A 4,873-nucleotide genomic window follows, 5' to 3' on the forward strand; every position below is an offset into this window, starting at 1 on the left:
CACAGCCTATGGCCGCCTTGAACTGTACACCCTCATGGAACAGCTTCAGAGGCGGGTTCTTTACCACGACACAGACTCTGTGGTCTATGTAAGCAAACCGGGGGATTGGACCCCCCCACTTAGCAACTATCTTGGGGGTTTAACGAGTGAACTCGAAGAGGGTGACCATATTACAGAATGGTCCTCATGTGGTCCAAAAAGCTATGCTTTTAGGACTAAAGCCAATCACGTGGTGTTGAAAGCCAAAGGCGTGACTCAAAACTATGAAAATGCACCGCGTGTAAACTTGGAATCAATCACGCGCTTGGTCGAGGGGTTCGTAAAGGACAAGAATAGTGACTTGGAGATTTTGAGCTCCTACAACAAAATAGTGAGGGATAAAAAGGGGTTCCATCTAAGAAACGCACCACTCACTAAAAGATTCAGGGTAGTCTATGACAAGAGACAGCTATTGCCTGACGGTACCACATTGCCCTTTGGCTACTGACTTATGCTACAAGCCCCAGTGTGTCTTAAAGCTTAAGATATTATGACTGCTGTCGAGGGTTTTGACCCCCGGCTACAATTGCCTTTTCCAGCATTAATTGCAGGCCCTTCAAACAGTGGTAAAACTTTTTTTGTAAAAAGTATTTTAGAGAATTCTGAACATGTGTTATCTCAAAAGCCTGACAATATTGTATGGTGTTATTCATGTTACCAACCTCTGTATGATGAATTATTGAAGACAATAAAAATCAAGTTTGTTGAAGGAATACCCGATTCTCTGTCTGATGATGAACTTCTCCCCCCACATGTAAATAATCTGCTGGTTTTGGACGATATGCTATTTGCTGGTAGCGAACACCCTGAAATTGCACGAGCTTTTACCCAATATACTCATCATAGAAACCTGTCCGTGCTTTACTTGGTCCAGAATGTGTTTCACCAAGGTAAAAATAGTCGGACCATTAGCTTGAATGCCAACTACATGGTATTGTTTAAAAATCCTAGAGACAAACTGCAAATTAGCACTCTAGCTCAGCAGATGTACCCTGGACGGAAATCATACTTTATGGAGAGCTATGAGGACGCTACCAAAGAGCCATTTTCTTATTTAATCGTGGATTTAAAAGCAAATACTCCAGAACACCTTAGGCTACGTACAGGGCTGTTTCCGGGGGAGAGGCCTGCTGCATACCTTCCTAAAAAGTAAACGCTATGTCTCTGCGTTTAAAAAGAAACCTCCCCCTCTTGAGAAGGCTAGTAGGTTCTACAGCTAAAGAACGGAAGGCCATCTTGGGTCGCTGTTCTTCAGATCTCATATTAGCCCTATGTGAGATTGCTTTGAATCTTCTCAAAGGACGCATTCCACTCACCCTGAACCAATTGAAAAAATTAAGGAGACAAAAGACAGCGATCAAACTCTTTGCCAATAAAAGGGCCAGTCTTCAAAAGAAAAGACATAGTATACAACAGTCTGGGGGTTTTCTTCTACCTTTACTCAGTATAGCCGTGCCCTTCATCACCAGCCTTATTGCGGCCAGACGTGGGGGTTGAACACGTGGTGTGATGGCCACTAAAATGTACTTGGTGCCTCAACAAGAGTTGGATAGACTTAAAAAACAAATGCAGGGTCCTGAAGATATCAGACAAACAGCGGAAAATGATTTGGATACGGCCATGAAGGATGTTTTGAACCGAAAAGGATTGAACCCCTATGATAAGATTCAAAAATACACAAACCTAATGCAAAGGTATTTGACTCGGGTAAAGCAAGGGGAGAGAGAGACTAACCATTTAACCCTTTCCCTACCGGACCCTTTAACAGATGTCGAACCTAACGATAGCCATGCCCCTGTAAGGCCTGTACCGTCGATCTTACCTAGTGGAGATAATATGTCGGGTGAAGCTCAAATGCCATTTGAAGATAAAGTTATGCATGACCTACTGACACATGTGCCTTTACGTAACAGGAAGAATGTTAAATACATTATGAACAAGATAAAAGACTCAAAGGGGATAGCTGCTTGGAACGACTCTGGAGAGTTTATCCTTCAGGGCTCTGTGGTTAGGGGGTCCCATATGCAGGACTTGCTTAAAAGTACCACGGCTGCCCACAAGGTTGCTGATGACCGAAGGCCTCCCGGCTGGCGTCAGTTTCTTAAGGCCCTGGCAATCCTCAACATCCCCCTCTCCGGTGTACCCAACCATAAGCTTCGTCAACAGATTCAAGCTTTAAAACAAAAGCCTTCAACGAGATACAGCACCCCTAAAGATGCCCCAACGACACCGGTCCCATATGAAAGCGATGATGCTAACTCATTTACTCCCATGAACGTCTCAGGACCTTTTCCTAAACCCGATCTCTCGGCGTGGTTAGACTTTTGAAAATGACTTTTGAATGACTATGATTAAATTCAATAAATTTTTTATTTGAAAAATAAGCAAGTTAACATTTGTGGCATTCTTGAAACATATGACGTGAGCATACGCCTTGATTACGCGTTCTTAAAGGACACACATTTGAACACTTTTGATATTTTCTAACAAAACAAGATACAAGGTTATCATTACTTCTTAAATCATCCTTATAAAGAGACATAACATCTTCAAAAGAAACTCCCCGGGCTCTTTGGCACAGGTAAAATACACAGTGGTGACCGCATGTAGTGGAAAGGTTATCTTGCACTTGTTTGATGTTGTAGTAGATCTTTGTACCGTTTAGGGTCAAAAAATCTTTAATAGATTTAGGGAAATGTGAAAAACCGGGGGGAAAGCCATAGGAATCAAAAAAAGTTGAGATTTTTCGTCCACCTTCCTGTTCTAATGTCATAGCTAGCCAATGTTCACCAGGCATGTGTTTAGGATGGGTATTGACAATAAACATTGCAGGCCTCTCAGACCATATCTCAATAGGTAATTCATCACAAGCCAACACTCCACAAAATTGTTTTCCAATCAAGCGGCTCATGAGCCCGTCCAACTCTTGGGTATTCATGTCTTTGTTCAAAGGTCCTTAATAATAATCCACTAAGACCTGTCTTCGGGCATTCACTTCCAAGATTGAATCAGAGCATGCGTAAACAATCATGCTAACTGTACAGGCTAAAGGTGTACGGAAACGCATTTCCAGCCTGAGGTTACCTTGGGACACCACAGACAGATTTCCTGAGGTGTCATCATCAGGTGATAAATTGAAAGCATACAATGTGTAACCCTCTGCAAAATCATTTCTGTCAATAGGTAAAGAGAGATCTTTTAGATGTCGCCCTGTAGCCAGGAATAGATTGTAAAATTCTCGCACAGATATGTTGTTATTAAATTGTGGTTGGAAAGCCTTCGCCGGAACCTGACGTCCGTCCTGACAGAGCGCTACATACTCTGCATTGAAGTGCTGAAAATTAAAGTTTTTTTTATCTAAACTGCCCGTATTAGAGGCGTGATCAACCAGACCTATAACCACATATCTAGGTAAAGGGCCTAGAAATAGGTTTTCTTGACTGCAGATTCTACTGCCCACAGGTATGCTAAAGGTTTTCATGGTAATTCTTTGGAGAGGGTAAAGGGCATTTCCTTTCATCAAAGCATGTGAGTGACCCAGGCGCACGGCCGGAGATACAGATACTTTTTTAATAAAAAGGGTTGCCCCCAACACTTTCAAACTAAAATCCCCGTCTTGGGGAGACATCAGGCAAAAATCATCCTTGGCCCTGGTTAATTTTAATCTTAAATCAACCGAATTTAAGAGTAACCGTTCTTGAAAGAAAATGTCAGAGTGTATAGGGCCTAGCAAATGAAACTCTCGAGATTCGGCGCAGTAGCGAGCTCGTGCCGCTAGTCCTTTGTTTGCACCGGTGGAAGGGTCTGTCGATTCCATAGAGGCTCCTGCAGTATCCTTGCTAAACAGCCCGGCGCTAAATTGGGTTTTGAGAGTGTCTTCGGAGTAGTTTAGTAAACACTCCATGATGGCTCTATAAGGGTATGTAGCGCTGCTTTGACTGATTAGGCGTTCACCCAAAGTCACATCAACTTGGGAGAAAATGGTGGCCAAGGGGTAATTAATGAGACTCACTTTGGCATCGTCTGCAATATTAGACCCATCTCTTTTGGTCACTTTTAGACGTAAATGCACCAAGGTGTTGTTGAGGTCCAGATAGTTGTCACCATGGCCTGGTATGAAAAATTCGATAGGCCCGTTATCGGTAATAGCAGAGAGAGGGGCTATCTCCACATAACTGGATCTATCTATTGAATGCTGCGTTAACGGTGCCGTGAAAAGATCAAGTTCTGTCTTTATAGCTTCAGAGGACATTCGATGTAAAAGAGCCATGTCACTTATTCTTTTAGAAAATACTTCCTAGTATTCTTTTAGCCTGTTTTGGTACAGACCTCCTCACTTTACCCCGTCTTTGACTTACTGAGGTTCTTTTAACAGTTAACCGCCGCTTTTTAGGTGCCGGTCTACGCCTTAAACCAGGGGGTCTCTTTTTTGGCCTTCGAGACAATATCATAAGCCCCGAGCCTTCTTGATGCTCCACCTCTGGTGACGCCCTTCGGGTCATAGCATTGGCTACAACCTCACTTACTATATTTTTAGCCGCTGATTTTAAATGTGGTTTGGCTATGCTGAAGCCTCTCTTCATAAACGGTAAAACCATCCTGAAGAGGTTACGGAATATACCTCCTATCCCCGAACCATACATTGTCGGCGCTCCATGATATCCTGGTAGTCCATTACCCACTTGATCCACATAGTATGAAACATAACGGTTAGGGTCGAGCTGATGGTGCTCCATAACACTTTTATTTGTATTATGTTTATAAATATAATACAGCTATTATATATGTAGAGAGGTTTTGGTGGGTCTAAAGTGGAGTTTTACAATCGTTTTAC

This window comes from Oncorhynchus kisutch, linkage group LG11 (genome assembly GCF_002021735.2).
Source record: "Oncorhynchus kisutch isolate 150728-3 linkage group LG11, Okis_V2, whole genome shotgun sequence".
In the NCBI taxonomy this organism is placed as follows: Eukaryota; Metazoa; Chordata; class Actinopteri; order Salmoniformes; family Salmonidae; genus Oncorhynchus; species Oncorhynchus kisutch.